The 24,232-nt window shown below is 39.0% G+C and overlaps 1 non-coding gene across 1 annotated transcript; it reads right to left on the reverse strand.

Annotated features, from left to right (window-relative positions):
- Positions 1-2,207: 2,207 nt before the first annotated feature.
- Positions 2,208-2,279, reverse strand: trnac-gca (transfer RNA cysteine (anticodon GCA)). The gene has a single exon. It is a non-coding gene; the product is annotated as a tRNA-Cys (tRNA).
- Positions 2,280-24,232: the final 21,953 nt, after the last annotated feature.

Here is a 24,232-nt window from a genome sequence, read left to right on the forward strand (position 1 = left end):
TAAACAGTCCCTCTACGGGTGAAAGCTGGGTGGTATTATCGCTAGACTATCAATCCAGAGACCCACATAATGTTCTGGGGAGCCAGATTCAAATCCAACCTCATATGACAGTGGAATTGGAATTCAACTAATAAAACAAAAATCTGGAATTAAGAATCTAATGAGCCCATCTGGATCATTCATATCCTTTAGGGAAAGAAATCTCCTGTCCTTACTTGGTCTAGTCTACATGTGACTCAAAACCCACAGCAACATAGTTGACTCTTAACTGCACTCTGAGCAATTAGGGTTGGGAAATAAATCCTCGCCTGGCTAGTGGTGCTTGCATCCCATGAATGAATTCTTGTTTTGAAAGAACCAAAAAAAGGAACATTTCATCCAGGAAGAATCCATGAACCAAGCAGTGGTACCGTTGACATCGATTGACAAATTGTAGCCACCGGTTCGCGGTGGGTCTCATTCTAGCAAGCTAAATGTCTACCATGACCTGGCATAATGACATGAGGCACACTTGTTTTGACATTTTCAACAATCTAATACTTTACCTTTATACACTGTGTACCAGGTATAGTCTCCTAGAAGCTCCACCTCTCTGTGTAACCCCCAGCAAAGCTGCAGGTCTGCCAACAAAATCTAATGCTGCTCCTGCTCTTGCTGCCCCTGCACCTAATGCTATTCTTGCTGCAGATGATGATCCTGCCCCTGTTCTCAGCCTCACAGATGGGTCACATTGAATCCAACCACTGCTCACTTCCAGAAAACAAGAGATCTAGCTTCTGCAGCTGATGACATTTCCTTCAGATGTATTTGTCTAGGACAGATCATACAACCATGATTTCCCCAAGTCAAAGGATGTGCATTCCACTCAACCGAGCTACACTGTCGTGCCTCCAGATATGATTCTTCCTCATTTTTTATTTGTTCTTAAAACATTCTATAATTTAGGACATTTCATCATAGTATTTAAATTCAACACATCAGAACTAACATCTGATGAAATCTGAGTATTTATCCAGTTCATCTGACGAATCAGGTTTCACAATTCCTATACCTCCTTAGATACAGCACCATCTTTCTGTGATACTCTCAGACAACTAATCAGGATGAGAATAACACACTCTAAGTTTGATTCAAAGTTGTTCTACACCCATTCTATTTAACACCTAAACCGGCATATTTAAAAGCCCGTAAGCTCAACTCCCAATATTCTTTCCACTCTAAGTTTCTTAACAATACATTTCTCAAATTTTGATCTATCATCCCATAAGAAATTACTGACATGCACCATGAAGATGTCTAAAAGTCTTCTTCTGTTACACTTTTCCAACTAAACAAAGTCTATTTTCAGCATACCAGATCTTATTGAAAGATACCATGCCCTGGAAGCATAATTCAGACCATGGCTGCAGTTTTGCTTTTGCATCTGTTTTCTCTCTGGGATGTTTCAAAAACTTTTCCAACTAAAAAAAATCACTTTGGAGAAATGCAGTTTTATGTTGATTGATATACACTTCCATCAGCATTTGGCCAAAACAGCTACATAGATTTTCAACATTACTTTTCCAATGTGAGGCAGTCCACATGAATATCTGTACTACCCATTGACCATTCAGACCCCTGTTATGAGACTCACTCAGCCTTTTATGTCCCATCTGTAACTGCCCATGTGAAAAAGCTGTTTGTTCATGTTTGAGTATATTAGAGTAAACTCAAATGTTTCTCCAACTATCTAATTTTCTTTGTTTAGCCTTACGTTTTAATTTATCCTCACATTTATTGACAGTCACTACAGCTTCATTATCATGAGAACAAGATAAAGGGAATGCTTTAGTGTTTAGCCTACTGAGTTGTTGATGCTAATGTTAGTTAAGGAATTCCAGGATACTGGAATTAAGGAATTAAGGATGGTGATTTTGAAGAAATCGAAAGATATATCCCAAGTCGGGATGCAGAGAGACTTGGAAGGGAAATTGGAATGATGACATTCCCATGAAATTGTAGCTTTTGTGCTGGTTGGTAATAACCATGGTAATGTGTGGGAATGCTATTGATGAAAACTTAATGAGTTGCTGAAATACATTCCCTTGATAATGCATACAGTAGCCACAATGCATTAGTCATGAAAATATAGATTCTGGATTAGTGGTGCTGGAAGAGCACAGCAATTCAGGCAGCATCCAAGTAGCTTCGAAATCATAAAGACATTGAGGGGGCACCTGGATTTGAACCAGGGACCTCTTGATCTGCAGTCAAATGCTCTACCACTGAGCTATACCCCCAGCTGCTGCCTGAACTGCTGTGCTCTTCCAGCAGCACTAATCCAGAATCTGGTTTCCAGCATCTGCAGTCATTGTTTTTACCCCATGAAAATATAGATGTCAACAGCAAGGGCACTCTGCAGTATATTAGATTTGATTCCCTACAGTATGGAAACAGGTTGGCCCACATCGACTCCACATCAACTCTCTGAAGAGTAACCCACCCAGACCCATTCCCCACCCAATATTTACTCCTGACTAATACACCGAACACAATAGGCAATTTGTCATGGCCAATTCACCTATCCTGCACATCTTTGGATTGTAGGAAAAAATCGGAACACCCGTAGGAAACCCACGCAGACATGGGGAGGGTGTGCAAACTCCTGGCAGTAGATGATACTCAGCCTCTTGGTTGCTATTCTGGATGCACCTTAGGTCAAGTTAGGTAAAGGGGAAGTACAAGATCTAGTATTCTTATACATCATTCAATGAAAGCAACCATGCGGGTAGAGCAGGAAGTGAAGAAAGCTAATGGCATGCTGGCCTTCATAAAGCTAATGGCATGCTGGCCTTCATAACAAGAGGAATTGAGTATAGGAGCAAAGACGTCCTTCTGCTGCTGTCCAGGCCCCTGGTGAGATCGCACCTGGAGTATTGTGTGCAGTTTTGGCCTCCAAATTTGAGGAAGGACATTTTGGCTATTGAGAGAGTGCAGCGTAGGTTCACAAGGTCAATTCCTGGAATGGTGGCGCTATCATATGTTGAAAGATTGGAGCGACTGGGCTTTTATACACTTGGGTTTAGGAGGATGAGAGGGGATCTGATTGAGATGTATAAAATTATTAATGGATTGGACACTCTGGTGGCAGGAAGCATGTTTCCGCTGATGGGTGAGTCCAGAACCAGAGGACACAGTTTAAAAATAAGGGGTAGGCCATTTAGAACAAAGTTGATGAGAAATTTCTTCACCCAGAGAGTGGTAGGTGTGTGGAATGCTCTGCCCAGAAGGCAGTGGAGGCCAAGTCTCTAGATACTTTCAAGAAAGAGATGGATAGAGCTCTTAAGGATAATGGAATCAAGGGTTATGGGGATAAGGCAGGAACAGGATACTGATTGTGGATGATCAGCCATGATCATAATGAATGGTGGTGCTGGCTCGAAGGGCAGAATGGCCTACTCCTGCACCTATTGTCTATTGTCTATACAAACAAGTGGTGAATATTTCACTATCTTCCAGACTTGTGCATTTTAGTTGATGGAGACATACCTATAGGATAGTTATCCCACCTTTGCCATACCCTCCAGCTGGGCAAGTCATTTTAACCTGCCTTTTCTTAGCCCAGAATTGGATATTAAAGCTGGTCCATAGTTCCATTACCAGAATAATTGGAATTGGAATTGAATGCAAAAATTAACAATATTCAGTGCCAATCCTGACCTTATTATTGAAGGAAGCTTACTGATGAAATGGCTGAAGCTAATTGGGCAGAAGATGATTCCCCACAGAATTCCTGCATCAATGTCCTGGAGTGTGAAGCTTAGTTTTGAATAAGCACAGGTCTCTTTATCTTGCACAAATAGAACTCTATATTCTGGCAGGTTATCCCATTGTCCTCAATGGCGCATATTCCTCAGAATCACATGTAGTGAAATGCTGAAAAAAATCAAGAAGAAAACATGGCTTTAAAGACAACGCCAGGCCAGTTTAGAGAGAAATCAGGAAAATATTTTTCATACAAGTGCTGAAGAGACCTGGAAGGCAACAAAACTGCAATAGGTCAGGATTAGATTTAGGGTTAGGGTAACTGTGAGGACAAGTGTAGCTTTCAAGGCTGAGATTATTGTTAGATATTTGATAAGCAAGGGAATGAATATGAAACTAAGGCAGGAAAATGAGCTATCTGAAGTGCAGATCAGTTATAATTTAATTGAATTGATGTCCAAATTTTACAAATACATTTATTATAATCTCCTTGCTGACTTTATGACATGTTTTATGTCAAGGACAATCACTATGGGCAGTACGGTGGCACAGTGGTTAGCACTGCTGCTTCACAGTGCTAGAGAGCTGGGTTCAATTCCTGCCTCAGGCAACTGTCTGTGTGGAGTTTACACATCCTCCCTGTGTCTGTGTGGATTTCCTCCAGGTGCTCTGGTTTGCTCCCGCAGTCCAAAAATGTGCAGGTTATGTAAACTGGCCATGCTAAGTTGCCTGTAGGTTTAGGGGAATAGACTTGTTGGGCCGAAGGGCTTGTTTCCACACTGTAAGTAATCTAAAAAGTCCTTCTGGTGTAATCTAATCTAATTTATTAAGATGAAGTGACCACTGTAGTTTATTCAGAATCATATTTTGTCTACTTGAGGTCATCATGCACCCATGTACCTGCAGAAAGAATGTGTAAGGAAAAGATAAGCAAATGACCCATATTTAACATGGTGTGTAATTTTAATCCAAAATGCTTCTGACTGAATATAAAACTTGGCTATTTTCCCCAAGAAATTCACAACCTCATATTATGCATCAACACAAAGCACAGAGTCACAAAAGCTGTTAAAGTCCGTGATCAGCAAGTTGCTGAATTAAATTTAATGTACCAGCTGGATTTTTCCTGTCAAAGCTTCCTTAAACTCCTATAATTAGTAAATAATTTGAAATCATGAAAAAGCACAATTATTGGCAGTGTATTCAAAATGTTACAGCAAGTAATAAGCCAATGCATAAAAATGCAATCAATTCATTGTTTATCTTCTGCTGACAGCATTGTTATCTCATTGTAATGTCTTTTTACAAGTGATTGAACTCAATCTGTCTTGAATTATTGTGCTATTCAATATAAAATAAATTCTTACAATCGAATATCATAACCACAGTGCAGAAGTAATGCAATACCAAATCACAGTGGGCAAAGTCTAGAAATAACCTACAACTCTAATTGGATACAGATGATTAAAACTTCAAATCTAACCAATATGTATATACTTTTGAAACCCATCCTCAAAGATGAGACAGACAGTAAGAAAAATAAGCAGAGAAAAACAAATTCTGAGATCAGAGAACCTGCTCAAGTAGATGACTGAATCTCAGTTCCCAGCACTCTCCATGATCAAGGATGGGATTTGTGCCAACAAGGGAGGTAACTTGAAGCTAGAAGTGTCCTATCTTCACAGATCTGCCTCAGTTCAGAGATGCAGCCATACATAACTTTCACTCAGAAGGTGAGGTGTAGGGGAGAGTCAGGCCTATCCATTCCAGGAGCAGATCCTAGGCAGCCACCAGGCAAGTAAGTCCTGGGGCAGGCAGATTAGCACTTATTTCATGGTTGTCTGGGATCCTTCTTCTCTTGTAATTTTTAAAAAGTCAAGTCCTTCAACCCTCACCTCCTACAATGTCACATTCCTCTATCTGCTATTCATAGCCCTCATATCCTCTAACTTAACTCAATGTCAACTGATATATCTCCCAGCCACTCCCCATGACACTTGCTACTCTCCATGCCCACTCAATGCCAACCCATACTCCTTTCATGCCCATTCACCTCTATATACAATCATTGCGCAGCCATTGTATAACCATTGAGCTATCTAAAAGCATTGACAAGTGTGGAATTGCTCAGAACCAATTATGAACTGTTCTTTGTTAAAAGAAAACTGCTGCTTCTTCAATGATGTGAAAGTGAAAATCTATAGACTATTAACATGTTAAGCACTTCACATGTCTTAATCTTGTCAAAGTAAGCATTGTGACATTGACAAATGAGATCATGAAAATAACATATTATAACAACTCAAATATGTCAATTAAGCAAAATTGACAATTCACTTAACTTGTCAAAACAGATGCCCTGCTAAGCAAATGTTTGAGTGATTTGGACTCCCAGTCAATCATACATAATGATTGGAAACACAGAAAGCCACCTCAGCTAGCTTCCTACCCATATTCCATAATATAAAAATAATTGCCTGTGCTGTGGATGATGGTTGGAATCTTTCCTTGTGCTTTTTCTAACTTTCGCATGCTGTAGGAATTACTCCACTAAAGGAGAGTTAATGGTTTGGTGTGCACCGAGTCACTTAGAAGGTTCATAAATAGTATGGGTACTGCTGGTTGACATTCATAATGTATATTAAAAAGGAAACTTAATAACATTACATTAGTTAATTACAACATGTTAAGTGATGTGTCATGGCTAGTGTTTGTGGGAGCTCCTGGATACCAGTGTGGTCCATGGCAGATGCAGCTGCACTGAGAGTTTACAACTCAATATTTATGAGATGTGGGCCAAGCTGCAGACATTGTGATGTATCAACATAGACAAGTTATCCAGATTCATTGTCCCAACTGCAAGTCACATCCCTTAGTTTCTGATTTGATAAGTAGTCAGAGACAGGTATGTGTGACTGCAAGTGAAGCAGATAAAGGAACCCGGGGGGCAGGAGCTCGGAAGCCTTTACCTTTGTAATTGACTAACAGATTTGGTGTACTTCCAACTTGTTTGGATGTAAGTGTGGGCTTCAAAATGGATACACTAACTGATCATAGTAACTTGGTGCAGGAAACAATTCAAGCGGAGGTAGAGCAAACAAACGTGGTGATAATAGGAGATGGTATAGTGCAGGAAATAATACTGTTCTCTGGAACAAAGAGCGTGGGTATAAAAGGTTTTAGTTGCAAGATTCAGGACGCTGCCTAGAGCTGAGGAGGAACATGCAATGGGAGGGGAAAGATCCAGTCACCATGCTCCACGGCAATAATTTAGGTAGGATAAGGAAAGAGATTCTGCATAGTCAACATGTGAAAATCTGCACTAAATTAGAAAGCAGAACCACCAAAGGTAATAATGTCTGGATTATTACCTGAGCAAAATAAGAAAATTGGCATTGAACTAGTAAGCATGTGGGGCTCAAAAACACTGTGGGAAGAGCTGGGTCCTTGTTCATGGAGCACTGGCACCAGTTCTAGTAAAGTAGGACCTGTACCATTGGGACTGTCTCTACCTGAACCACACTGATGCCTGTTTTTCAGAAAGTTGCATAATAAGACAGGAAGAGAGGGTTTTATACTAAATAGTGGGTTCAATGATCAAATTAGAAAATATGTGATAAATCATTAAGCAAAAACAAAAAATATAGGTTTCAACATTCAATCCAATAAACATAATGCAGCAGAAAGGGATAAAAATTACATTTCTAAAAATAAATCAACAGATAATGCTAGAAATTACAAAAATAACAAAAGGACAAAATTGAAGGTCAATATTCAATGTACTTGGCATTCTGAACAAAACAAATTGACTGATAGAAATAATTAGAAATAAATACGAATAATCTGATAGTCATTTGGAGACATGGCTGCAGAATGACAGGTTGGGATATGAATATTAGATGGTACAGAACATTTATGAAGCTTAGAAAGGTTGGAGAGGTGGCTCCGATACTTACTGATGGTATAGGAGAGAGATGATCTAAATTGAGAAAAACAGGAAGTAGAAGAAGATTGGTTAAGATGACAATTGATAAAGATAAGATGTCACATGGGGGTGTAGTGCAGAAACGCCCTAACAGTAACCATAAAGTAGGATGGAGTACTGTCACCATAGTCCAACAGGGCTGCTCTCTTGTGGTTGTTTAACCTGAGGGTGACCATGTCCCAGATGAGGGGAGAGGTTGAGATGGTAGAATCTTTCATGGGAACCTCAGCTGGTGTAGGAATTGGACCAACACTGTTCACATTGCTCTGTATTGCAAATCAGCTGTCTAGTCAACTGAGTCGACTGACTCCCAGCAGGGTACAGCATAAAGGAAGAAATAATGGAAGCTTGTCAGAAAGGTGAATCTTGACCATATCGACTGGAAAAGTCAGACAGGCAAAAGCAGCCAAAAAAACAAGCTTATGGAATATTTTCAGGATGGTTTCTTAAAACTGATTAGAAAGAGCAAGGTATGTAAGACATGGTATTGAGATAGGATTAATCAATGTTCTTATGGTGAAGGTGCCTCTAGTTCACAGTGATCATAACAGAGTCATACAGTCATACAGCATGGAAACAGACCCTTCGATCCAACCAAACCATGCCAAACATAATTCCAAACTAAACTAGTTCCACCTGCCTGCTACTAGTCTATATCCCTCCAAACCTTTCCTATTCAGGAATCTATCCAAATGTCTTTTAAATGTTGTAATTGTACTTACATTCACCACTTCATCAGGAAGTTCGTTCCACACACGAACCACTCTCTGCATAAAAACATTTGCCTCTTATGTCTTTTTAAAATCTGTCTCCTCTCACCTTAAAAATGTGCCCCTACTCTTGAAATTCCATGATTGAATTTGGCATGCAGACTAGTATTCTTAACTTAAATAGGGATAAATATCAGTGCATGAAAGCAGAACGAGATGAAATGAATCAGCAAATTAGGTTAAAGGATAGAGATGCATTTAAGAAGATGTTTCACAATACATAAAGTAGATAATTTCCAACAAAAAAGAAAAATTTTGAGGGAAAGGACCAATCATTTCTGTTTATTTAAAAATACTTCTTATTTAATTTAACTATAAAAGTAAATTAAATGAACAAAAAATTAAAATTTATGTCAAAGTTAAAGAAAAAAGTAAATTATTGCACAAATTATTGCAAGTCAAAAAATTGGACAGAATTTTTTTAAAAAGCAAAGAATGATTAAAAGACTAATAAGGAAGGGGAAAAGAGTATGAGGAAAAGTTGATAGAAATATTAGAACAGATAGTGAGAGGTTCTGTAGATATTTAAAAAGGCCAAAGACAATGTTGCTCCCATAAAAAGTGAATCTGGAAAACTAATGATGGAAAATAAAGAGATGGTAAGTGAACTGAACAGGAATTTTGCATTAATCTTTACAGCAGAGGACTTCAATCTAGCATCTAAAATGAAGTGTCTTGATTAGCGTGGTGCTGGAAAAGCACAGCAGGTTAGGCAGCATCCAAGGAGTGGGAAAATCGACGTTTTGGACAAAAGCCCTTCATCAGGATAACTGTGATGAAGGGCTTTTGCCCAAAACATTGATTTTCCTGCTCCTCGGATGCTGCCTGACCTGCTGTGCATTTCCAGCACCACTCTAACCTTGACTCTGGTTTCCAGCATCAGCAGTCCTCAATTTTGCCGAGTCTAAAAAGAAGTGGTTAGTGAGCTAGTGATGAATTGATTCTAATTTTGAAACATTCCTGAGACTTGGGGAAGATTCCATAAGATTGAAAGATAGCAATTATAACTCTATTGTTCTTTTAATGTTAGTATTCTTTGAAGATGTAATATCTGCTGTGGATAAAGAAAAATAGGTGGATTTAATGTACTTTGATGTGACACTTTATCAAACTTGGAATCAAAGACTATGGCAAATAATAAAGGCTTAAGTTGTAAAGGGGAACATATTAAAATGAATGGAAAATTCACTAGATAACAGGAAACAGAAAGTAGGCATAAAAAGGCCTCTTTTCTTGTTGGCTTGATGCAACAAGTGATATGCCACAGTTATCCGTGCTGTGGTTCCAACATTTTGTAATTGATATAAATGACTTGGATGAAGAGGCTATAGGTGTGGTTGCTTAATTCATTGATGACACCAAGAGATAAAAACAAGGTTGTGAAAAGGCTGTACAAAGGCTACAATGGGATGTAGAAAGGTTATGTGAGTAGAGTTTGGCAAAGGGTATAATGTGAGAAAATGTGTAATTTCCATTTTATCAGGAAAAATTTTTAAAAAGCATATTATCTAAATGGTAAGATATTGTAAAACCCTGTGATGCAGCAAGAAATAGAGTGTCTCATTCGTGAATTACAAAAGGTTAGTACTAAATCAAATGTGGAAAAGATGGACCCGCAGGTACAGAAATCCAGAAGTAGGGATCACTATTTAAAAATAATAAATCGCCCGGTAAAGTCGGAAATGAGGCTTTTCTCTCTCAGAGGACCTGGGGATTTTGGAACACTCTTCCGCAAAAAGCAGTGGAAGCAAAGATTTTGATTATGTTAAGGCAGATTTAAGTAGATCTTTGGTAAGCTAGGGGATGAAAGGGTATCAGGGTATCTAGGAATGTGGATCAGATCAGCTATCATATTATTAAATGATGGAGAAGGCTCAAAGAGCTGAATGGCTTACTCCTGCTCCTGCAGACTTAATAACTTTACTACTTGTCTTGTTTCCACCTTAATCTAGCGAGAGTTTTCATCATTGGCAAGGCAGGTGACAAGGTCTTTGTCATGAGTACTGCAGACAAAATCATTCCATTGATAATAGTCAAAGGAGGCACTGGCAGTACATGCTGAAATTGAGTTTCAACTCATTCCTTGCTATTTGTGAAATGCCGCTTATATGTAATGAGCTAATTTCAACCTAATCCAGAAGAAAGGAAATGATTAAATTCAGGTCAAATGCTAACCCATACAATTTTAATCTCCACTGAGATGGCTTCAGAATAGGAGGACTGAACCAAATCTACTATATCCATTTATTGACTCACTGGAGTAGTGTAGTGGAAATGAAGCCCTACTATTCCCAATTTCAACATATCAGTTAACATTTTTAGAAGGAATATGCAAAATCTTGAAATGACTTATTTTTCAGATCTAGGTGGGTCGAAAGCATGGACCAGGTTTCTGTCCTTAAGAAGAAATCAATAGAACATAGAACATAGAACATAGAAGAATACAGCGCAGTACAGGCCCTTCGGCCCTCGATGTTGCGCCGATCAAAGCCCACCTAACCTACACTAACCCACTATCCTCCATATACCTATCCAATGCCCGCTTAAATACCCATAAAGAGGGAGAGTCCACTACTGCTACTGGCAGGGCATTCCATGAACTTATGACTCGCTGAGTGAAGAACCTACCCCTAACATCAGTCCTATATCTACCCCCCCTTAATTTAAAGCTATGCCCCCTTGCAGTGGAACCTCAATTATCTGAAGGAAATGGGCAGGCAGTATTTTGGTTAATCGAATGATGGATAACAGTTTCGCTGAGAATCGGGACATTGTGATCTTGCCAGATAATCCAATATTCGGATAATCAAATGCCAGATAATCGAGGTTCTTCTGTATTACAGATCATTAGATTCTAGCTACAGCTAAGCAGTTAAACTAAATTGAGTAAACTCTATAAATTAAAACTCTAAACACCTTATAAACTTCCCCATACAGACTGACAAACAGAAAAGGTAAACCAGGAATTTGCCTGGTCTTGAGGGCATTGGCTATGAGGAAAAGTTAGAAAGACCAGACTTGTTTTCACAGGAAAGATAGCGGCTGACAAGACCTGATAGAGGTCTACATAATTATGAGAAGCATAGATAGGGTGGATAGTCAGAGGCTTTTTAGCAGGGTTGAAGTTTCAATTACAAGGGGGCACAGATTCAAGATGAGAGGGAGAAGGTTTAATGGGGATGTTTGAGGGAAAGTTTTCATGCAGAGTGGTAGGAGCCTGGAACATACTGCCTAGGGAGTGGTGGAAGCAGGCATTTGGCAACATTTAAGAGACATCTAGATGGTTACATGAATAGGGAGAGAATAGAGGGATATGGGTAGAAAGTTTGTTGTTTAGTTTAGTTAGGGCATGACAATCGACATAGGCTTGGAGGCCCAAAGAGCCTGTTCCTGTCCTGTACCTTGTTTTTTTTGTTCTTTTTTTCAACAACTGAACTCGCTGCTCACTTAGTCAAAGTATACAAAAACATATTGTACAAAACAGAGTATTAAAGAAGAGCAATGGCAAGACCATACAGGAGTACCCTCAGCTCTGGTTATGACCATGCTGGATAATCTCCCTGCATTTTCTAAGGTCAATCTTGTTGATTGCTTGTCACCAACAATGGTGATGGAATAAATACATTCTGCAGTGTTTCAAGTTCTAGGATAAACATAAAGGAAAAAAAAAGCTTGTTACTTCTGGGTGAATTAAATAGGGTTAGCATCATGTCCTACAATATTGTTTTAATAACAGCATTATGCAAATCATGCACAACACACTAGTTGGAGGAATACAAGGGAAATATCACGGTAGCACTGAATATATCAAGCGGGTAAGTTCATTTCTTTTTTCTAATCAAGTTATTCAGACACAATCTAGAGTAGGGCTTTTGCCCGAAATGTCGATTTTGCTGCTCGTAGGATGCTGCCTGAACTGCTGTGCTCTTCCAGCACCACTAATCCAGTATTTGGTTTCCAGCATCTGCAGTTATTGTTTTTACAATCTAGAGTAGGTGAGTTTTGAACCCAGGCCTTCTGGTTCAGAAATACGGACAGTAACATTGATTTTCCTGCTCCTCGGATGCTACCTGACCTGCTGTACTTTTCCAGCATCACTCTAATCTAGACATTGTACCATAAGTTAATTAGTTAGTTTTTTTATTTTAATCCACCTGTTTAGACATATTACTACACACCTCTGGAGTAGGTAGGATTTGAACCCAGGCTTCCTTGCTCAGAGGTAGGGAGCACCACCACTGTGCCACAAGAAACTTTGTTGATCAGTTTAAATATTTTCTAATCAACCTGCTCAGAGATGTTATCACACACTGCGGGACCAGGTGGGACTTGAACCTGGGCATCCTGGTTCCAGTTAGTTTGTTTTGTACATGCTTATTAGCCTCAACTGTTAGCACTAGTGGTTTGCAAGCATTTTCATGGTGATGGCAAAAAAAAAGAAAAATGCTCAAAGTGATGCTTTGGAATGGTCGTTTTCACTCCTATTAATCGGAAGCACAACACCCATCTAATTCTCACAACATTTCCTTCTTGGTGTTCAATCAGATTTCATCCATGCAAATACAGAGGTATGCTAGAAAGATATTTAGGGTGGATGAAAATTGAGTTATTCAAATGAATCATGCTTAACAACAGCATGAATGCAAATAATACAAATAAGGTTTAACTATTTGTGTATGATTGCATATTTAATCCTAGTAATGGACCAGCTATTATTTAAATTTAGTATTTGGTGATTGCTCATTGATTCTATGCAGTTTAGACAACAGTCAAACTCCTAACTTCTTACTCTTAACAGCACATTTCGTTACAAATGCAAACCAAGCTTTCAAGAACGAGAACGTACTTAGATCAAGTAGGATCTTCTGACATGGAATCAGACATTTGGAAGCAGGCAAATTTGCCTCTTTCTCACAGTGAGTATCTGAAAAGGATCATGAAAAGAACAGATTTAACGCAGCACTTACTAAACAGTTAAAAGTCACATGCTCAGATCAGAGTAACTTTCAGTCATGTTACAAGTGTATATTAGTAGTTTAAAAACAATGAACATTCACAACAACTACTCACATTATATAATAATTTTAATACAGTTCAAAAGACCTGTTATTTTTACACTGTGTCCTTTAGGTCTAGTCACAAGGGAACTGGCATCTATCCTGTCAAGTATTCTTGGTATCTTTTATGTTTCAATTATGTCACCTCTCATTCTTCCAAACTCCAATGAATACAGGCCACAATGTCCAAAATTTCTCATAGATAACACTGCCATGCCAGTTATCAGATGAATGGATCTTCTCAGAACTGCTTCTAATGTATGTACATCTTTCTTAAGTAAAGAGACTAAGTTGTGCACAGTACTCCAGATGTGTTCTCTTCAATATCCTGTGCAGCAGTAGCTAACACCTATATTTTTATATTCCATTCCTCTTGCAAAAAATGGCAAGTGCATTTGTTTTTCCAGTCATTTGTTGCACCTGCACACCAACTTTTTGTGATTCAACATTCAGATTGCTTTTGCCCGAAGAGATGTACAAAATCCGTCCATTCAAGTGACATACAGGCTACATTGCCTTTCTATCCTTTCGTCCAAAGTGGACAAGTCCTTATGTTCACACATTATGTTCCACCTGCCAATTGTTTCCTACTTACTTAGTCTGCCTATATGTTTGTGCAGACACTCTCATATTGCACCTTCCACCCTTGTGTACATTAAATTACAATCAGAGACAGAGAAAAGAGTAGGGCACCACCTTGTCCATCCCAGGCCTGCTATTCTTACCTAAAATGCAGCCAGTTAAATTGCACCTCTGACCACACCACAAGGATTATAAAATTTTAGGATGGCTGAGATAGCAATGTGCCCTAATATCTCTTTTGGTATTGGGCAGATTAAGATAATTGGGGAAGATTGATTTTTTTATATATTCTTGGAACCAGTGGAGATGCTTTTAATTGGCCCAGGATCCAGCACATATTCACATGACTATTGTTCCTTGGATATTTCTGGCAAATAAGTAAATGTTGTCTATTAAAACCTGCTTTATGATTCTTGATGAGTAAGTACTTCCTTAGACAAACAAATGTTCAGTACCCTGCATTGACTGCTGTTCCCTGCCTTCTCCTACTAGCTTGAATATAAGGGCACTTTATGGGGCACCATATTGTAGAAACAGTAAATAATAATATTGTACATTCTTTCGTTAGTTGAACTAATTGCCTCCTCTAACCCTGCTCTTCAGGACCAATGAAACATTGTGAAAGTGATTTAGTTTATTTTAGGCAACATGCACTTACTGCTCCCTTTGGCTAATTTCCAGAAATTGCTCATGGAGTACATTAATAGAAGCTGCAAATAGCTGCAGTAGAAATAGGCAATAAATAAACAATTCCATCCCTGGGTCAATGAGTAGCCACCTTAGGACAATTTACGTCCATTCACGGAACAGCAATAACATGGCTGAATGGGCCATCTTTTAGGACATATTATGACACACAACCATGGTTTAAGCTCTAGAGGCTAACATGACCAATGAGTTACTCCCTACTTATATGAATACAGAGCTCCATTTAGACCATTCAGCTAATATGGCCTGCATGAACATTTCTTTAAATTTTATGAGGCTAGCACAAAGTCAGATAGTCACACAGCACGGAAACAGACACTTTGATCTAACACGTTCATGCTGGACAGGTTTCTCAAACTATTAGAGGCTAATATCCCTCTAAACCTTTCTTATTCATACCTGTCTATATGTGTTTTAAATGTTATAACTGTAGCTATCACTGTAACCTATCACTTCCTCTGGCAGTTCATTCAACATATGAACCACCGTTAGTGTTAAAACGTTGACCCTTGGCTCCCTTTTAAATCCTTCACCACTCACCTTAAAAATATGCCCTCTAGTTTTGAATTCCCCTACCCTGGGGAACAGACATTTGCAATTCACCTTATCTACGCCCCTCATGATTTTATAAACCTCTATAAGGTCCCGCCTTATCCTCTAATGTTCCAATGAAAACTATCCCAGCCTATCCAGTTTCTCCTTATAACTCAAACCCTCCAGTCCCAGCAATTTTCCTGGTTTGCTGATCCTTGGTGCCATAAGAAATTTGTCACCCAAAAATTGTGAACAATGCCAAATGAGTACTAAGCAAGTTTCCAGCTGAGGCACCAGGTATACTGGATCACCTGCAGCCAATGCAGTCTCTACACGTAAACCATTGGATTATCAGTTCCAAGCTCTTCTTTCAAAGTGAAAATCTCAAATGAATAAGAAAACTAATGAAATCCATGATTTGGAGATGCCGGTGTTGGACTGGGGTGTACAAAGTTAAAAATCACACAATACCAGGTTATAGTCCAACAGGTTTAATTGGAAGCACACTAGCTTTTGGAGCTAGTGTGCTTCCAATTAAACCTGTTGGACTATAACCTGGTGTTGTGTGATTTTTAACAATGAAATCCATGTTTGTGCCAGCAGAGGAAATGCACAAACATAGCTATTACTTCTCATGATGGTATGTTAGCATGTATTTACATTTTTGTTAAAAAAGACCCAACCAGAATGGTGGTGATTGGGTAATTTACCTCAATACTGCGGTTTTGTAATGATATGCAGTTGCTGGTGTTAGACTGGGGTAGACAAATTCAGAAGTCATACAACACCCCAGGTCAAACAGATTTATTCAAAATGACAAACTTTCAGAGCACAGCTCCTTCATCATATGCAGTTTTGTAAGGCGCTAGGATTCATTGAACGCACTTAATTTCCAACATGCAACCATGGGAGCTCTTCTGCGTGTAGCAGCCAGAAGTCCTGGGTTGAAATCCCATCTCTTCAGAGGTGCATCATAATATCCACGGGCAGGTTGATTAAGAATATCTGTATCATGTAACCATCCTCATCAACCATATCTGTTTTGCAGAAATAGCACAGTTTTTAATGGAAAATTGGTATACTTTCAGTTATAAGTCCATTTGTTGTAGGCTGTTGACTGTGTTTTGCTGGTTAAGTAAATTTTGTTTAAGTCCTGCTGTACAGCTTGCTAAGCCATCATTGGCTGACTCAATATTGTAAATTTTCACCTTGTGGATTTAAGTGAGACATTGGTTAAAGTATGGAAAAGTAAAAGTCAACAGAAATATTTTACTTGCTGCACAATTTGGCTTTGTAGACCAACATTTTAATAGCTCAGGGAAGAAAATCATGGTAGAATGTCCTCTCCTGATAATTTCTGACTAGGCCCAATGCTGATTACCACGTCTTTCAGGACAATACAGTTGACATCCTATTTGTGTACTGGAAACATGCAGACTGGGCAGATCATGATATCAGTCCACATGAAGCATGATTTGGGTCCCAACCTGCCATTTTGGATTTTGTGGTTGCAGTCAATTACACCTTTTCAGCAAGTACAGCTTGGAGAAATGTAGTATCTATTCTCATATGCGTGAACATTAACAGACTTTATCTCACACTACCATTTGTGAAGCATGGTAAGAAAGGGCCAGACTCCTGGCATCGGCATCATTGGCTATCTGCTCCATTGTTGCAGTGCAGATCTGGAGGATTTCATGTTCCCTTGTGGAAAGACAACATTTCTCCTCCTTTCTATTTCTTTACATTAAAGCCTTCAGTGCTGAATCTGAAAACGAGAACTCTTGCTTTTTTACTGATCCATTATTCCAATTTCCTTAACTCAGAAATTCTTTCACAGCTACATCTATCCTTTGCTGAAGCCAGAATGCAACTTCTCTTTAAGAAGAGCAGCCTAGCTTTAAGAAATAAAAGCTAACATAATCACGGTTATGTATAATTGGTGATGGTGAGCAATCTTCATGAACCAGTTCATTCTTTTTTTAATGCACTCTTGGTACAAGGGCATCACTGGTTGGCGGAAAGTTGTGGTGAGTTGCATTCATAAACCACTGCTGTCCATGTGCCACAGGCAAAATGCTCTTAAGGAGGGAATTCCAAGATTTGACCCAGTTACATTGAAGGAATGGTGATATATTTCCAAGTCAGGATGATGAGTGGCTTGGAGGGGAATTTGCAAGAGGTGGTGTTCCCATGTATCTACTGCCATTGTGCTTCTAGATGGAAGAGGCTGTGGGTTGGAAGGTGTTGTCTGAGGATCTTTGCTGAATTTCTGCAGTGCATCCTGTAGATAGTGCACACTGCTAATACTGAGTGTCAGCGATGGAGGGAGTGGATATTTGTGGATGTGCTGCCAATTAAGCTAACTGCTTTCTCCTGATGGTGTTATGCTTCTTATATGTTGTTGGAGATGCACCCAATAGGCAAGTAGGAAGTTTTCTATCACACTACCAACTTGTGCCTTATAGATGGTGATGGGTTTTAGTTTTTGCATCCAAAGTACTTCTGAGGTGGGTTTCCAAGATTTTGACCTGCAGACTATGAAGGAAAATTACATATTTATAAGCCAGAGTGACAGATGACATGGAATAGAGCATGGTGGTTTCCATATATCTGTTACCCAGGTTCATCTAGGCCATGGAGATGGTAGGTTTTGATGGTGTTCCTTAAGCAGCCTTGCAAAGTTGCTACAAATCAGCTTTAACTCTGAAGCAATGTCCTGGAGTTGGCTCAATTGGCCTTGAGCAACCACAAATGTTTTCCTTTGGCTAGATATGATTCCAGCCAATAGAGTATTCTTTTCCTGATTCCTTTCGCTGTTTGTGTTATTCAGAATCCTTGATGCCATACATGGTGAAAGGCTGCCTTAGTTTCAAACATAATAATTCATACCCCATCTTTGGAAATCAGCCATTTGGTCCATGATCAGATCAAACATAGGAATGAAGGCAAGAGCTTAAATGAAAATCTAGCATCAATGAACAAGCTATAGCTGAGTATGTGCCACTCAAAATCTTCCATTGGCAATTTCTTAATAATTGAGGGGAGACAAATGGAGTGATATTGAATTGAATGACTTATTGTCACATGCATTTTACAGTGAAAACCTTCAACTGTCACCACAATCTAGCAACATTTTGAAGAGTTTAAGACTAAAAAGAATAAAAAAGGTATAACTAAAAGCGAAACCATCTTCATTTTGCTGTCTCCGCCATGGTAATTTATCAAACTTTTTGTGGAGACAGCATACCTGTGCAATGTTCTCTATTTTTGGCAGAAGTTCAACATTCCCTGTAGGCTGCATGGTCACATTGCCATGGAACTGTTGGAAGTTTTGTGCATGCTAATCAGCATGCCAACACAATGGAAGCCATTGCCGTCCTTAACGTCCACACACCAGAAAGAAAATTAGAGGGAATGCTGCCTCTGTTGTAGCTGTATTGGAACATCTTGGCTAAAGGAGTGACACATTCTGACAACAACTGTGATGTTGTCAGGGCCTATAGACCTTTGTTATATCCAGTGCTCTGAACTGTCTCTTGAAATCATGTGGAATGAATAGAATTAGCTTAAAACTGGCATCTGGTGATTCAGACCTCAGGAGGCAGACAAGAGGAGTCACTGAAGATATGGAACTTGGTAACTAATGACATCTTTGTTTAATTAATTTAACACTACTGTTTATGACTGAATGTGATAAGGCTGCAGAACTTTGACATGATACTTTAGCCATGGGAGCACTAATCTCAATCTTGGCTCTTTCTGCCATTTAGCATACATGTCTTCTGCTGTCACTTCAACAAGTTGGCGCCTCACTTTCAGATGTTCTTTGACATCTAGCAATGCACTTCTGCATTCCACGTTGAACCAGGATTCATCCCTTGCTTGATATTACTTGTAGAGTGAGGATCCTTATTGGCTATAGGGTTTCAGATTGTTTCTGGTGCTGCTGATGACCCACAGTGTCTAATGGATGATAAAAATTGAGTTGTTTAATTAGTTGTAAATCTATCCCATTTAAAATGCTCATAATACCATACATATGAATGGAGGGCATCCTCCATTTTACTTTGTGAATAGATTCCCTACAGTGTGGAAACAGGCCCTTCAGCCCAAGAAGTCCACACCATCTTCACCAAACCTGCACAGTTGTCACTGCTATAAATACCTGTTCTGAACCAATGCATCTGTGACCTGTAGATTGATGAGGATGAGCTCAAGTAGGATTTTCCCTGAGTTTATTTTCTCCCCACCTGCCACACAATCAATCTGGTCACTATATATTCAGGACTGCACCAGCCCAGCCAGTACAGGTGCTACCATGTGGCTCATATTGATGGACATTGAGGACCCCGTTCTGAGCACATTCTGTGCTTTGCTGTTCTTAATGCTTCTTCCAAATTATATTGTTACTTCATAAGCAAGGAAGGAGGTAATAGCAATGTTCCTCGCCCATATTTGACATGCTGCATGGAACTTCCTGGGATCCAGAGTCAGTGGTGAAAACTTTCAAGGCCCCTGCCTTCTACCTACATTTCTGTGCCAACCACTCTAGTGAATTTTTATATAATCAGGAGATGTTGATAAAGGACTCTTGGATATTGATTGAAAGATAGGATTCCAACACAACAGCTATTCCTTGACAAGTCAATTGGCCAACTCTCTCAATGTTAGTACAAGTCCTCAGATATAAGTTGAGGTGGAATTTGCAGGGTTTACTGGGTTGTGCCACTTTGTAATATATGAATCAGGAACTTAAATTGCCCATTTCTCACATTTTCTGCTTCGCAGTTTGTTACAAGATGGAACGATGATATGTCAATTCTACAGCAGTTGGGATCTTCTGGATACTATTTTGATTGAGGACAAGGACACCTTGAGGTTCGAGCAGCATTAATGACTTGGAGGTTGAACTACAGAAACTGTGATACATACCCAGCTTCTCTGCACCAGGGGTTGACAACACCACTTAGGTTATGGTCTTCTGATTTGGTCAGTGTTGAGGGATGGAAGGGTATAACTGTGAGCGAGGTAGGTATGGAGGGTAGGAGTGCAGGAATGTCCAATTGTCCAATTGGTCTGTGATTTTCTCAGTCTGTTTGGATGAGTACAGGGACTGCAGGATGGAGAGGAAACTGGCCAGGATTTTATACTTAAAAGTTCAGGGAAACATTCAGGTTGATGGAGGGGAATAAGAAATGTAGTAGCAGCAATAGTAGCAATGGTAGTTGTAGGGGATAGTATAGTCAAAGGAATTGACACCATTCTCTGCAGAAAAGTGCAGAGTTCAGATGGCTGTGCTGCCTGCTTATTACTAGAATTGAGGACATTTACTCAAGGTTGAAAAGGAACTTGCAGAGGAAAGGGAATGATCCAGTCATTGTGATCCAAAAAGGTACCATTGGCACAGGTAGAATAAGGAAGGATATTCTGCCAGGTACTAAATTAAAAAGCAGAACCTCAAAGGATTTAATCTCCAGTTTTTGCCTGAGCCACATACAACTTAGCATTCATAAAATCAGAGGGATGATATGTGGCTCAAAGACAGGTATGGGAATAAAGGGTTCCAGTTTAAGGGTAACTGGCAACAATACTAGGGAAAATAAAGGCTCTACCATTGGGATGGTCTGCACCTAAATTGTGCTGGGGCCATGGTTCTTGTGAACTGAATTACTTGGGAAATTAATAGGATTTAAAATTAATCATGGGAGCAAGGGAACAATTGTGGAAAGATGTGATATATCAAAGAGTAGAAACAAAGTATGACAGGAAAGTAGTAATATGAGAAATAATGTTCAGAGAATGTCAGGATGAGGACAGAGAGGAAAAGCCTAGTTAATCAAGACTAGAGCAGACCAAGACAAGAAAAAGATAAAACTGAAGGTTCTGAACTTAAGAGTGTTTTGTATTCAAAATTTGGTAAACAAATTGATTGAGCTCATTTAAATAAATATGATCTAATAGCCCTTCTATGACATCAGAATGATAAAGATTAGCTCCTATATATTCAGAGCAATATGAAATTCAAAAATAATAGGAACCTCAGTAAATATGAAGGGTAGCATTGTTAAGTAAGTGCAGTAGGTGACTTTAAGTTCCATCTAAACTAGTAAAATCCGATTGGCGTTAATAATCTGAATGCAGAGTTCATAAAATGCTTTTGAGAAAGTGGCTTAGAGCAGCACATCCTGAAACCGACCAGTGAGTAGGCTATATTAGACTTGAAATTGTGAAATGTGACAGGATAATTAATGACCTCAAGGTAAAGACACCCCTAGGTGGCAGTGATCACAAGGTGATTGCATTTTACCTCCATTTTGAAAGCGACAAGATTGGGTTTAAGCACTTTAAACCTAAATAAGAACAACTATGTCAGCATGACAGCTGAGTTAGCACAGTGAACTGGCTTTATAGGCTGCGGGACAGATCAAAACAGCACAGCAGATACTTAATGGGATATTTCAGAATCCTCCAAGCAAATATATTCTTCCAATAAAGAAAAATTCAAATGGGTGGACCTACCATCCATGATTAACTAATGAAATTAAGAAAAGCATGCAACTGAACACAGGTAAATAACAGGTCAGATAATTGATCAGAATTTAAAGAACAGCAGAGGATTACAAAAACATCAATCAGGAGGAAAGAACTATAGCATGAGAGGAAGCTAGCTAGGAATATACAAATGGGTAGCAAGAGTTTTACACGTACTAAAAAAAACTATTGTAAAGTGAATGTTGATCCTCCTAGAATATGAGTATGGGGCGTTGATAGTAGATAATAAGAAAATGCCAGATGAAATGAGTAAATATTTTCATTTTGTCTTCAATATACAGGAAACAAAAAAAACTGTAATAGTTCTAAATCAGGAGGTGAAAGGGAGAGAGGAACTTAGTGAAATTACAATCACAAGGGAAGCAATAAATAGCAAATGGATGAACTGCTGGCTACTAAGTCTCCAAGTCAAGATCGACATTGTCCAAGAGTTTTAAAAGAGGTAGCTAATGAGCTTGTTGATATTTTGATGTTCATTTTTCAACATTCCCTTGATTCAGGAAAGGTTCCATCAGATTGGGAAGTAGCAAATATAACCTCTCAATTTAAGAAGGGAGGGAGGCAGAAACTGAAAACTATAGGATGATTAGCTTGATATGTGCCATAGAAAGGTATTTGAATCCATCATTAAAGAGATTATAGCTACAGTCTAAAAAAATCTCAAAGTAATCAAGAAGAGTTAGCAAAAGTTTGGTCAAAGGGAAATCAGGTTTAACCAATTTATTGCAGTTCTTTGAAGCATTAATATGCATTGTGAAGAAAAAGGAGGCTATGGATACACTGCACATCAATGGTTATTGTGGAAAATAAAAGGTCATGTTTTAGGGGTGACATATTAGCATGGTTAAAAGAGTAGTTGACTGACAAAGAACAAAGATGTGCAGGTTAGATGAATTGGCGATGCTAAATTGTCCATAGTGTTCAGAGATGTGTGGGTTAGGTGTGTTAGTCAGGGGTAGAGTAATAGAGTAGGGGAATGGGTCTGGGTGGGTTACTTTCAGAGGGTCAGTGTGGACTTGTTGGGCTGAAGGGCCTGGTTCCACACTGTAGGTATTCTATCCTATTCTAAAGACTATGCCTAGTTGGTATTTTGTTTGGCAGGATGCGGCAAGTCAAGTTCTGCAGGGTTCTCTGTACAGGAGCCTCAACATTTTATAACTTATATTAATCACTTGGATGAGAAGATTGATGGCTTGGTAGCTAAAATTTGCAGGCAACACCAACATATTTAGGAAAACAGGTTGTGAGAAAGACATAAAGAGATTGCAGACAGATGAGATAGGATTAGTGTGTGAACAAAAATCTGGCAGATGGAGTAAAGTCTGGGAAAATGTGAAGTTGTTCATTGTAGCAAGAAGGCAAAAGCAAAGTATGACTTAAATGCAAAAATCCCAGGTATTGAGGAATGTAGGTATGCTCGTAGATGAGCCACAAAAAATTAGAACACGTGGAGCATGTTCACAAGGCTAATGGAATGTTGTACGACAGGAATTAACATAAGGATGTTACGCTTCAGTTATGAAGGCATTATTGAGACCACATCTCAAATACCATGCACAGATTTGAGTTCTTTATTTAAGGAAGGATTTAATGCACCAGAAGAGTTTACTTGATTGCTACCTGGAACGAATAGGCGTACATTGAATATAGATTGGACAAGCTGGGTTTCTTTCTATTAGAGTTTAGAAGAGTGAGGGATGACTTCATTAGCGTGTACAAAATCCTGGATGGTCTTGACAAAGTGGCGATAGAAAGGATTTCTTCTCTTCCGGATCAATTTGGAACTTGGAACGCTGTTTTAAAATTAGGGGTCATCCCTTTTGGGATGGATTTGGGGAGGCGTTTTTTTCTCTGAGGGTCAGAGCGATGTAACTCACTGCCTCAACATGTAATAGCGAAGAAGCCATTAAATATTTTTAAAGACCTAAGTAAATAGATTCTTGTGAGGCAAAGAAATCAAAACTATCGGGGGTATTTGGGAATGTGGAATTCAAAACACAAACATATCTGCCATGATGGGCGGAATGATCTACTGCTGCTCCTATACAGTATTTTTATACATATAAGAGAGGGTTTTCCAGGTCAGGTCAATGAGCAGTTCAATATTGTTGCAGGTCTGAACTTAGAATTTGATCAGAATCAGTTTTCAGGAGATTTATAACAATCCAGTAGTCTCATGGTCTGCATTACTGATTCTGGTTTTCTATTCCAAATTTATTTAAATAACTCAATTTAGCTTTCCAAATTGTTAGGTGAAATTTGAGCTCACATCTCGTGGGCTTGTGGGCGGCACGGTG

Source organism: Chiloscyllium punctatum, chromosome 8, assembly GCF_047496795.1.
Source record: "Chiloscyllium punctatum isolate Juve2018m chromosome 8, sChiPun1.3, whole genome shotgun sequence".
NCBI lineage: Eukaryota > Metazoa > Chordata > Chondrichthyes > Orectolobiformes > Hemiscylliidae > Chiloscyllium > Chiloscyllium punctatum.